General features: G+C 42.0%; 1 pseudogene; it reads left to right on the forward strand.

The window, feature by feature from the left end:
• Positions 1-10,403: 10,403 nt before the first annotated feature.
• The window catches only part of LOC114892579, a 12,583-nt pseudogene continuing 9,649 nt past the window's right edge, over positions 10,404-13,337 (forward strand).

The following is a 13,337-nucleotide window of genomic DNA, read 5'->3' on the forward strand; positions in this document are numbered from 1 at the left end:
AGGAAAATGACAATTAAATACAAATGCAGAGTGAACACATTAAATACATAAACACATGCGCAACCCAAAATTTAAAAAAAAATAAGGTGATTTCTTCAAACTAGAAACTTAAAGAAATTGAAGCCAAGCATTCAAAATGTTTAGTCCAAGCAAATTCTCCAAGGGCGCACAGGGAGGGTAGTGAGCTGGTAGAGAAGGGGAGATTTCAGAAATCGTGTAGGCAATGGTCATCCAACGATAGGAAGAGATGGATTAGGTTATCCGTAAGCACATTAAGATGCTAACAATTCCAGCATCAGAAGGAATAAAACAGTTGAAAGATCATTAACATGAATCAGAGATTAATCGACATAAAACTTAAGAAGTCTGAGCCCGGGTTATCGGCTATCAATGGGACTTGTTTTAGCAGGGAATTTCAGAGGATTTATCACCAGATAATATGGATAAAGAGTTGCTCTTGAGTCTTTAAAGAGATATAACCAAATGAAGTAATCCTGCAAGATGACCTTCCTTTTACAACAACCCATATTCAAGACCAAAAAAAAAAAAACCCACAAGAACACTGTGTCTTTTGCAAACCCATATGCAAAATGTATCATCTCTATGGTTCATTATTCTCTGACTCCAAAGAAAAATCAGTTTGGGTCTCTTTCTTTGAGAGAACCAAATTTGAATTTGAGCGGCACTTCTCGCCCAATGAATTCATCTTTCAATTATGTTAGAAGTTAGAAGGACACACAGAGAGAGGAAAAAAAACCTCAAATCCTTTTTCTGCTTGTTCCAATCAGTTTAGATCCTTTCCATTTTAAGAGAGCAGCGAAAAGTCACCTTCACCAGAAACTTGAGTTTCTGAATTCACAACAATGATTATAGACAAATTACAGCCTTTATCTTTTTCCATTAATAGTGAGGAATAGCCAATTTAAACAAAAACAAAAACTGTTATATGGCTTTCTTTTTTCCTCTTTGTGGAATTGGCTACCATGTCCTTTTGCTTTTAACTCATTTGGTACTTTTATCAGAAGACAGACAATGAACTAGGATTATACTTTTGCCTACATTTGGCTTCTACTTTTTCTTGTTTTCTCAGATTTTAGTAATATTTATGGTGTGTTTCTGCTCCATGTCTTTCCTGAGAATGGACTCCACACACCTGTGTGCTTTCACTTTCCTTAGTTAACTGTCAGGGTTCTGTCCCCCAATGCCCCGTCCAGACCTCACAGGCACCAGGAAGCAGAACTAGGGCTGACGTGTCATACGGTATGACAGTCTCATCTGGTACCTCGCTGACCTTCTGGAAGGGTGCTCTGCAAAGAGAAGGCTAGTTCAGACCCAGACAAGGCCCTGCAGATCAGCGGTCATGACCAGGCGGGGCTGCGTGGGGTGGGATGCATCAGTGGCCCCAACTTCAAAAGAAAAACAACTTACATGTAATTGGAGGAGCTGCTCTGGCCAGGAGTTCCCTGCTGTTTCCCCTGGACCCCGACAGGCTCTCGAGGGGCCTGAAGTGTTGACAGTTGGGTCCCAGCCCTTGATACCCCCCAGAACTCAGGAGACAGCATAACATAGCGGTGACGGGCCCAGGCATTGGAATCAAGCAGGCCTGAGAACAAGCTATTCCAAAAAGGGCTCTTGAAACTCATGGAAGAGACAATGGCCTTGAGAGCCAAGGCTCCTAATTTCCAGGAGCTGGGTGTTTTGGAAAACAAAACACTTAAGGGAATATGAGCCTTCAATTTATGATATAAAAAATGTCCTGGAAAGAAAATCGGTAAAGAGCTCAACTAGCCTGTCTGCATAGACCAGATAAAGGTAGTCGGAGCTGGTACAAGAGGTGCTATGGAGAGAGAGAAGATGGCTTTTTCTCTGAGAAGGGGTCCTGTTCCTTGCCTGCTATGCTGGGGTGGCGGTGACTGGACAGTGGAAATCCCACACAGGTAAGCAGGTGCTTCCCTGCCTGGATGCCTGGAGAGGTACTGGGCTTGAAGAGGAGCCCTCTGTGTCAGCAAGGGGTGCAGACTTAGGACAGAACTGACACAAGGCCAGTTCTAAGCAGGAAAGGCGAAGAGCAAGGTTGTGGAATCAGCTGAGAACAGAGGGGAGGGGGACATCTCATCAGGACCACGGATGGGAGAGGTTGTCTGTGGGAAATCATAAAGTATCTGAATTTACTACCTGACTATAACTAGATCAAGTATTTTGCCAGTAGGTTAAATGGGGCTTAAAAGATAATTTAAGTTCATTTATAGAAAAATGATCAAGTCAAAGTTTTTACGTACCCAAGTGTGTAGCTTGCAAATTTTGTACCTGGTAAAGGACTTAGTACCCTATCATTTTTAGTGGAGAGCCATTTAGGGTTTTTAAGTCTTTGATGGCTAGAACTAAAATTTTGTTGTAGAAAGAAAGGAAGCGAGCTTGGAGTTTAGGTGACTAGTTAATGGTGAGGATGATATGAGAAGAAATGAGGTTTTGATTTTAAGACACATCCTAGATATTGAGGATTCAGAAATGAATTCAATGTAGAGTGAAAAGTGAAGGGACAGTTGAAATATTGGAAAAGCTCGAGGACCTGGAACAGAGACGGTACCATCAGGGAAGTGGAGAACAGCAAGTGATAACGTGAAAGGTGATAAGTTTGTCTTTCAAGTAATTTATTACGAGCTTTTACATTAATCAAAGTAATCAAAATAGCCATGTGAGGAAAGCAATAGAATATTGTAGATACAAAAATGGATGTGCAGACTTGTACATGAATGCTCACAGCAGCAGTATATACATAATAGACAAAATGTGGAAACCACCCAAATGTGGTCTGTCCGTACAATGGAATATTATTCAGCCATGAAAAGGAATGTAGTACTGATACACACTACAACAGATAAACTTCAAAACATCAAGCCAAGTGGAAGAAGTCAGCCATAGAAAGTCACATGCTGTCTGATTCCATTTATATGAAATGTCAAGCACAGGGAAATCTACAGAAACAAAGTAGTTGCCAGGGGCTGGGAAGGGGTGTGTGTGGAAACAGCGAGTGACAGCTAATGTGTACAGGATTTCTTTTAGAGGGGACAAAAATATCTAAAATTAATTGTGGTGATGGCTACACACCCTGGGGATATGCTAAAAAATGTCAAATGTACAATTTATTTTTTAAAATATTTATTTATTTATTTGAAATGTACACTTTAAATGGGTGAATTGTATGATATAAAAATTACATGGTAATTATCTCTTTTTTTTTTTTTCAATGGATGTGTAGAGAACATTGGCAAGTTGTCCCGGATGATTCAGTTAGTAAAGGAGCAGAGTGTGAGTCCTAGATTTGCCCAGAGCTGAGCACAGAGAGGCTCAAAAGCAATTTCAGGTCTGCCTCAAACTGTGTCCTTTTGGAGACAGATCAGGTAGGCATTCTGAATTGTCTTCCTTTTAATGCAGACTCAGCCGACGTTGGTGTTCAAATCTAAATTTAAGTCTACAGCTTCATAGACTTGTTTCTTGAGAATATAAGAACGTCACAAACTCAGTCTCCATGGGGGTTATCAGATATGAAACTGGGGTAAGGATGCTTTGATAAAATCTATTGAATAATTAGATTTCTAATGGTCGGGGAAAAAAGAAGTTGTAACTGTTTGGTTGTCTGCCGAATAGCATGCCACAGGTTGGATGGTATGGATGGAGCTCAAAATCTCTCTTGTTGCAAATGATCAGTCTGACACAGGTTGTGGTTGAGTGATTTGTCTAAAGTCACTTGGGCCACTTGAGCTGATGTTAGAAACAAGGGCTAAAGACCTTTTTAATGTTATGGTGCTTTGACTCCATGCTATTTGGGAACATTTCAGAGTTTTTCTGAATTGCCGACAACAGGTTTTTTACTTCTCATCAGAAAACAATATCCTGATCCAGAATTTGCAAAAAAAAAAAAAAAAAATGTGGTTAAAACAATTGTATTATTTGAAAAGACAAATGATATTCTGGTCCTATAGATGCTGGAGATCATAGATTCCCTATATCCCAAAGTTGTTTCTATTTGGCTTTATAGTAAAATCATCTTGAAACATTAAACCCTAAACATAGCCTGTACATGACAGCAAAGAAACTTTCAGAAAAAGAATAAATTGCCGAATGCAAGTGTGGACTGTAATTTCTTGACATGGAATGGAAGCAGATGCGCCCAACTTAACATGTCGTTATTAAATTCACTTCCAACTGGCATTTCTTCTCCTTTGGTGGGATGGAGGGGTGTTGGCACAAAGCTCTCTTTTCTGTTCATCAAGCAACTCTATTTTGGTGTATGCCATGAGAAGTTACTCTTGGGTCATACATTAATTTGGAATAAAGGTTTAAGCTATAGCCCTAAGTTCTGTATTTTGTCACTGCTACACCTGGTTTTAAGAGTAGGCTGTTAAGTTGAGTTGCCCATTCAAAAGCAGTAGGATGTAATAGCCTGTTGTATCTTTAGCATCCTTTAGCACCACTTATTAAAGTATAGCATAAACTTGCAAAAAGCAAGCAGCTGACACATATCGAGTATTTACTATGGGCTGAACACAGGGCTGGGGACTTTGGGTCCATCATGGCTAAGCACTGTAAGAGCAAAGCAAGATAGGCATCTTCTCCACTGTGATGGGGCCATGGAACTGTAGCTCTGAGAGGTTAAGGCTCTTGCCTGTGGTCATGATTTAGAAACAGCCAAGCTAGCACTGTGAAGCTCTGACAGTGAAGCATGAGTGCTCTTCACTAGCATGGAAACATGGAGACCATCTCATATTCACCCTTGGTTTCCAGTAGAAGAATGGTAGTGAGGGAAACTAAGGGACCACCAACATCACACACTTGGCCAGGACAGGAACTGAGGTTGCCTGGGGTGGAGGTGGGGAGAGACCTCCATGTGGTATGACCTGCAGGATGATGACAGAGAGGCAAGCACTTAGAAATGGCCCAGAATGTAATTTACCAGACTAAACGAAGATGCTGGAAGTCCATGCTTGTGCATATGTTTTGAGGTCTATTTCTAGGATATGGAAAGACACTCCCAGGCTCCTTCACATCCTATTCTAAGGTGCCCATCAGGGGAAGAAGCGTGGCATTCAATGATTGGGGCCAACCTCCAAGGAGCTGTGAATGTCCATTCTTACTGGCCCAGGGAAACATTAATTTATATAATCCATGAATCTTACTCTTATCTTCTTACATAGAGCCTTCTGTGGTAGGGGTGAGAACACTGGACTTGTCTTCAGAATGGGTGCTTGCAGTATACTACCTCTGTCTCTTATGGGAGGTGACCTCTCTTCTCTCTGACTCAGTTTCTTCATCTGTAAAGCAGTACACTCACCTACCTCTTAGGAATGTTCCTGTATAGCAGGTCTGGCCACAACTCGTATTTCTACCACGGAGAAAATTTGAACTGTTCCATCCCAGGTCCCTGAAGTGCTTTTCCCTCTTATGATTGTGATCATGTGCTTGTGAGGCTGGTGGGCTGGGAGGATGTCCACTGCTGGAGAGCTTTGAGCAAAACTCCGGTGGAGGTCAACACACCAGATCTGCTTTTACACAGATCGTTTGAACACAATACTCTTCGAACACAATATTCTGAGCTGCATATTAAATACAGGCTAATGGGACTTGGGCCTAAAATGGTGATATATGAACACTTAGAAATATACAATTCACTCAAAGGAATGGTTCAAATGGCTAAGAAATTTGGAACGGATGCAAAGAAATACTTTTCCGTGCAGAGTGCGGTGGACCTGTGGAATTCACAGCTGCAAGAGGTAATTGAGTCCAATGCTGTGGGTGTATTTCATAAAGAGCTGGTGTGGCAGACAGCTGCCCGGGCAATGCAAATTGTGCTGTTAAAATTATGCGCTGGTTAGGCATTCACCATTGTCACAGGGGACAGAAGTCTCCAGGACTCAAGACACAAGTCGGGGTAGCAGCTATTTTTACTAGAGAGCCCTTTATTTTTCCAAAGTACTTTCTCACATCACTCCTCTGAAGTAGGAAAACAAAACAAAACAAAACAGGAAGGGGGTGTAATGGTAACTTCTCTCTTTGAGTGTGTGTCGAAAGAGGCACTGGGAATGTTTGTCGCTGTTTTCCTCAAAAAGAAAAAAAATGATGCAAAGTTTCCTTTTATCTCAGGTAAGTCAAGTTCTCATGTAATTGCATGTTTTCCGACTAAACTTTCCAAAGTGAAGTTTCTTCACAGCGAACCAATCCATTTTTCTCAGATAATTCTGTGAAAATGGAAGCACAATGCTCTTTTGCCTTTAAGTAATTCTGGTGGTTCGTTTGGCCCCACATCTGTTGACTGAAAGGGTCTTCAGAGGATCCTGGTCCTCCAAGCCCACCTAGAACCTTCCTGAATCTTCCAGAAGCTCTCTGGGATTGCTCTAGCTCTTGAACCATGCATATTCAGATAAAGGAAATAGGAAAGTAGAGCAAGTGTCTAGAGTGTTTAAAGCATTTTCCTTTGGGACTGGATTGGATGGATGCATCAAAATGAGAGATGCTGACATTCTGCTTTGTAGATGAAGCCTTAGTATTCATGAGGTCACAACCTTTCTTCATTCTGTCTGCGTATCCTTGGCTTTTATTCCCTTATTCTGAAATCCTGGCATCAGCAACCCTTCAGAGGCAGTGGCCCAGCTTGTTGACCCCCGTTTTTCTGGCATGTTGTGTGTTTGGGTTGAAAGATAAGGAATTGTAATGATGACAAGGTGACTCTGCAGAGGACTTTGAAAAGCATGGGGTAAAGGCTTCAGGGTGGCTCCCAGCTTGGGGGCTGCAGAAAGGCAGCCTGGCTGCTGACGCTGGCACCGGGTCCAGGTTGTGCAGCCCTGTACAGACTTGTATTTTACAAAATGAACACTTATCCTTTTCACTGGTCCAAGGGGAGTCTGCATTGCCAACCCCCATGAAATAGGGCTCTTTTGCTCAAGGGAAAGATAGAACTCACAACGCATGGTTTTGGTGTTTCCTCTCTGTGAGTCTTCACTAACGGAAATCTCTACTCCTTGGGTACGAAACCAGAGAAGGCTTGTGAAGGACTACAGACCCTCAAAGACAGATGATGTACAAACCTGCCATCATTTGGGGTCTGTCAAAAGCTTCAACTCATTCCCATGTTTCTGAGTCAGTAAAACCAAAAACATATTTTTCCAAACACATTTCCACCCTCCCATCATTTAAAAAATCCTGTGTAATTTAAGGGAAATTCAATCCATATGCTTTTGATTTGTTTACACTTGTATCATCAAAATATGTTTTTAAAGAGCTTTCAGAGATCCCAAAAGACTCCTCAGCCTTTTAAATGAGCCTTTTAAAAGCTTTTTTTCCCCTCTTAGTGAACAGGAGGTTGTGTGTTGCCAAGGGTAAATGAACTTGAAAATGAAGAGGTTTGTGCTGGGCTCAGAATTTTAAATCTACCACTTCTGCTTGGGGTTTGAATTCTAAAATCAGCTTCTGGAGACTTGTCTCTGCATTGTTACAGGTCATGAGGCCAACAAAGGACTTGTTCTGTAATAACTGTACCTCTAGAGCAAGGGGCCAGAACCTTCTTCAGAAAACAGTGAGAAGAAAAGACAAGGGTAAGGTACCCACGTCCCTTCTCCTTTCACAAGAAAGGAAGAGAAAAAGAGAAAAAGGAAGGAAGAAAGATGGAAATAAGGAAGGAAAGAAGGGAGGAAGAAAGGAAGGAAGGAAGAAACAAAGAAAAAACCTACCTCTAAAAACCCCAAACATCTCATCCTTCCCAAGTCCTATAAATGACCCTATAAAGTTATCCCAAGAAAATAACCGACATTGACATTTGCGTATATCTTTGGGACCATTAATGGTTCTTCTTCACAAAGTCCTCTGTGCTGCATGGTATCGTTGACTCATATGATTGAAAGTGTTTCCTATTTTACAGATGGGGAGACTGAGGCCCAATTGACACAGTGAGTGAGGGACAACACTGGGAATAGAGCAGTTTCTGGATTCGTGCTCATTCTACCTCCCTCACTGCTGTGTTCTCACCCCCATGCCCATTTTATAAATGAGGAAATGTAAGTGATGGTCATACCTCCTCATGAGGAGGGACTACCACCTCTTTATTCTACCCTCATGGAACCCCCTTTTTGTTTAGCAGTTAGCACAGAGGAGGAGTCAGTAATTATCTGCTGGGAGAAGGGACAGTTAGATCCATGCATACTAGAAGAAGAAACTCAGAGCTAAATATGCACACACACACACACACACACACACACACACACACTCATTCTTAGAGGCATCAGGAATCTGGCTTTGCTTGAATTATTCGAGTCTCTTGCTTCTCTCTGATTTTTCTGCCCAGCCTGTTGCTTGGCTTTGTCAGATATTTCAGGTCAAGACATTTCCAGAATGATGTCATCAGCCAGATCTTCTTTCATATCAGAAATCAATGTCTTTAATCCTGCATCTCAAAGAGAGGGAAGGAACGACAAAGCAAAGCTTATAGATTATCCCACCGTCACTATTAAATGGGTCCTATCTGTCTAGCCTTCTCATGGAGGGAAAGGGTGGGAATGGAGCCACCAGCCAGAGACTCAGTCTGGAGCTTCTACATTGGCAAAACTCATATTAATCAGTTAGTCACAAACCTGTGTGTGTTCACAGACTCGTGCCTGTGCTGACATTTCTGATTTTAATCCAGCGATGTGTGTGTTTAACTGAGGGCTTTCATTTATGCTTGTTAGCAGTATTTGGTCTATCAGAAATAGCATATTTAAACACTAACAATTCATCTTGGAAACAAGAGGAAAGACAAGTGTTTGGTTGGCCAAAAAAGTTGGTTCGCGGTTTTCCTGTAAGATGTTACTTTTTGGCCAACCCAATACAGTTTTTGCTTTTCTTGTTTCAACAATAACAGCAAAATCCCCCCAAACCTATTCATATGCTAGGCAAAATTTGGTGATAATATATGTGTTTGTCTCTCTAATGAGATATAAATATATAAATACATGTTCTTTCCACATGTTCATATATACCCCAAATTTGCATGGAGGAAAATCATTCTATAATAGGCCATGGTCTGCAGGTAACTGGAAGTTTCTATGAATTTTAGGAGTCTTCCACATATATAATTGGGAGCGATTTTCCTCAGAAGACCAGAAGAAGCCGGTCAGATCAGCGGGCAAAGAATTTTGATCACAGTAATAGAGCTAGGTAAGAGATTTCGTCCTGTAGAAGCAAGAACCTTGGATACACTGATGTTTGTGCTGCCGCATCTTCTTTGATTTCACTTTACTTTAAATGTTCTCATAGTTGGAGGGTAAGATGAGAGCTCATCTGGTCCAGTGTTTCTGCAAGTTTTCTGAAGATAAGACCCAGTGGCGGTCTGGGCCTCCGTCCATACCAACTAAGTCAGCATCTCCGGGGGGAGACTCCTGACTATGAGCGCATTTAAGAAGCCCTCCAGGTAATCTGTATCATTAGGGAGGAAATACTGGACCCAGGTAGGGACCCAGTACCTGTGGATACATGCAGTTAGTTAGTGGTGGAACTGGGCGGACACTGAGACTCACTCATTCTAAACCAGGTTTTCTCTACCTTACTCACCTGTGTCTTCGATGAGCAAAATTGGGCTTTCTAGAAAGATCCATGAGCAGGATTTAGGAGGCTGAAGTTCTGGACCTGTGTGTCCTTGTGGAAGTGTCTTATATTCTCTCAGTCTTGAATCCCCATCTATATAAGTCAGAGCTAAGATAAGATCTCGGAGGCCTTTTCCAGCTTTCTCCCCCTAAGAGACGATTGGATTTGCTGCTGGACATCCCCCAAAGCAGCGGCTGCTTCTAACTGATATCTGATTCCCTAGCACTCAATAAATGTTTGTAGAAATAAAATTAAATATGAATGTAGCATATTGAATCATGTGGTCCTCAATACAAAACTTTTTCATGTTCTTGTCTTTTCCAGGCTTTTATGTGTAGCAGTGATTTTTATAATAGTAAACCTGTAGTAACAGAGCAGTACTGTTGTGAAGGTTTATTACATATGTGGGCATTTTGTTTCTCTGGCACATCCTTGAAAACTCTATCTTTGGATTTGAGTCATTTAAAACTGAGTCACTATCTTTAAGAACTCCTAGGGAAGGAGCCTCTTACCTTTTCTCCAATGTCCAACCTGAAATATGATGCATTTAAGTCACATCCTCTGTTCTCTTAAAAAAGAAAAACAGACAAAATTGTTGTTTTCCATTTAGCATATTCACATGTCCTGGGGAACAGACCATTTCCAGGGAAGTATGTTATGATTTAAAGCCTTACAACTTCCAAATTCCTTTAAGAAACCCGGGATGTCAGCCCATCCTCTTCGAGGCTGCTATTAATTTAAAACTCCCGTGTGGATACAATACAGGTGCAAGGTTTTAAAGGAGTCAGGAAATGAGGCAACGGGAGCCATCGGGCACTGGCCTGCAACATGACTTGATGACTCACAAGATGGCCCGAGCAGGGGCGGGACCAGAGGAGAGTCACCTGTGCATAGAATTCTTCAGGTAAAGCTAGCAGGTCAGTAGGAATTCTTTTTCTCCATCTGGTCCATTTGATGGCTTCCCAGGATGATGGGGGGAGCTGGAGAGGACGAGGGAAGTGGTCAGGGTGAAGAGCTAGCCTCTAACCAGCATGGACAGGCTGTGAAGTCCTAATTCAAGCTCTCCACTGGCTTCGTCTTGATCATGTTAAGAAGAGATGAAACTTCCCAATGCCTCTGGCACATTCTTTTTTTTTTTTTTTTTTTGCCGTACGTGGGCCTCTCACTGTTGTGGCCTCTCCCGTTGCGGAGCACAGGCTCCAGACGCGCAGGCTCAGCGGCCATGGCTCACGGGCCTAGCCGCTCAGCGGCCATGGCTCACGGGCCTAGCCGCTCAGCGGCATGTGGGATCTTCCCGGACCGGGGCACAAACCGGCGTCCCCTGCATCGGCAGGCGGACTCTCAACCACTGCGTCACCAGGGAAGCCCTCTGGCACATTCTTTATACATATTTTGAGAAAGAAAGGCAGTCAACAAAACAAAGAATGCCAAATGTGTGACACTTTGCAGACCTGGGGAGGGAACTTTTTTGTTTTAGTATGTAGTTAAATGCTGTGATCATTTGGTCCTTTTTTCAAGATTTTAAGTAAACTGTTTGAAATGAAATTGTTAGCACCAGGGTTGTGTCAGAAAGCAAAATTCATGACTCATCGCTAGGTTTCTTATGCGACCCTGTAGGGGTGTTATTTGTGAACTGACACCGTCAAGAACATTCTCAGGAAAGATTGGTACACACGTGAGACTTCCCAGAGACCACTGGTTCATTACAGATATAACCTTTCATAGGCAGCGATGCGAAGAAAGATTTGGCTAACTCAGCTACTTGAGTTCCAGAAGATGCCAGAATAAGGCCTTTAGAAGAACATCTGAAGGGTACCAACTGCCCCCTCCCCGCCCAAAGCCATCTCTTCTCCATTTTCAATCTCCTGCTTCCCCACATGGTGCTGACCTCTCTCCAATCCAGTTCCCATTTCCAAAGACTGGAATTTTTGTCTTTGCCTACATACCTTTCTAGGGGTTGCATTCTACTGATAATTCTCTTCTTCAATTAGAATACAAATCTCTGAAAGGAAAGAAACGTGCTTGTCCATTTATTTGTACCCTTTTATTTGTGGTACTTTGTAAAATGTCCTATATGAGCTCAAAAGCGGTTGCTAATTTGACCGATAAGATAACCTTGTCTCGTTGGAGAGTCTGCCTGATTTGGGCACACTTTTCAGACTTTGTCACATCACCACACTTGTACAAATGTCCTGAATGGATCATGAGTTGCAGATCTGTCGACAAATCTTCCAGAACAAAATGAGAGAGAAACTAAAGCTGAGAAGAGGGATTAGGTGAAGGACTCCCAAATATAAGGGGCTCTTTGAGTTGTTTGCATGTTTTGCCTATAAATATGATGGTGGAGATTGTATCTCTTTCATCTGTAAAATAATTGGTATAATGCTTTCTGTGAAATGGGCAGCATAAACATTTGTAGAATACAACTGGGAAAATACTTGCATCACTTCCATTTCTGTTATAGCTACCATCACCTTCATTCTTTCTGGCTGAGAAACTGATGAAGACTAAACTGAACCTCCACTTGTCCAGTTCAAAACCTGTGTCTGAGCCCGGTGGGAAGAACCATAGATCTTGGTGAAGCTGACACCTGGGAACCTGAGTGTGCTCGCCTAAACTGCATAGCAATTTCATTCACACACACCTTCACTTTCCCTTGGCAGGGGGGATTTTGGTGATGGCAGTCTCCAAACAACCCACTTACACGAATTCACTGACAAGCAGAGTTGAATAAAAATGTAAAGTGTACCCTCCCAGCCAAATGGACCAGAAGAACAATCATAGCCCACATAAGAGAATTCATATTCTAGTTCTTTGGACACCCAGACTCTTAAGTCTTTCATGAAAGTCAGAAGAAAGATCTCCAATAATAGAAAAGAGTGGAGTAAGATGCTCTTCAGACCAGCTGAGAAAGCCAGCAAGATTTGCCATGGATCAGACTAATGTGTATTTGGGAAGTATTTATGCCAAGGGAACCACTTGTACACTAAAATTCTGGTCTTTTGTAATAAAAAATGTTTTGCTTTTTGGAAAGATTAATAACATTCACAGATGAATAAGTGCTCCAAGTGCCCTCTTTCTAAATGGCTTACAAGTTTGGAGTGGCAGAAAAAGAATGGAAATGGTGATCCACGCTTTGCACACATGAACATTCCATGTGTTACTTCTGTTTCCTGGGTCCAGCCTTCTCTTCTTTGGGGGGTTTTAGTCACTGGAGACACATGAATTAGTTGCAGAGCTAAATTCTACTTAGTCTTAATAGAAGAATGCCGGGCATAAGGGAAATTCCAGGGTGAAGACACCTCCCTAGGGACAAGATACAGATGGACACACTCACTGCCTCCACGACTGCCACCCTGATCCAAGCCGCTGTCATCTTCCATCTGAATGACTGTGCTAGCCCTCCCATAGGTCCCCCTGCTTCTCAACCTTCCTTCCCACCCTTGTTTTTAATACCAGAGCCGGATAAGTCTTTTACAATGAAAATAAGAGAATGTGAAGTTTCTGAACTCCCACGATAGGTTAAAATATGGGATGCCCAGTTAAATTTGAATTTCAGATAAATAGTGAAAAATTTTCAGCATAACTGTCTCTAAAGTTTCATGGGACATATTGAAAAAATTGTCGCATGAAACTTTAGAGTTTCCAAAACTAAAAAATTATTTCTTTGTGTTGCTTTCCTATTGCTATAACAGGTTGTATTGCTCTCCTATTGCTATAACAGG

Source organism: Monodon monoceros, unplaced genomic scaffold (genome assembly GCF_005190385.1).
Source record: "Monodon monoceros isolate NGI ecotype Baffin Bay Population unplaced genomic scaffold, NGI_Narwhal_1 Super_Scaffold_1, whole genome shotgun sequence".
NCBI classification, from domain to species: Eukaryota; Metazoa; Chordata; class Mammalia; order Artiodactyla; family Monodontidae; genus Monodon; species Monodon monoceros.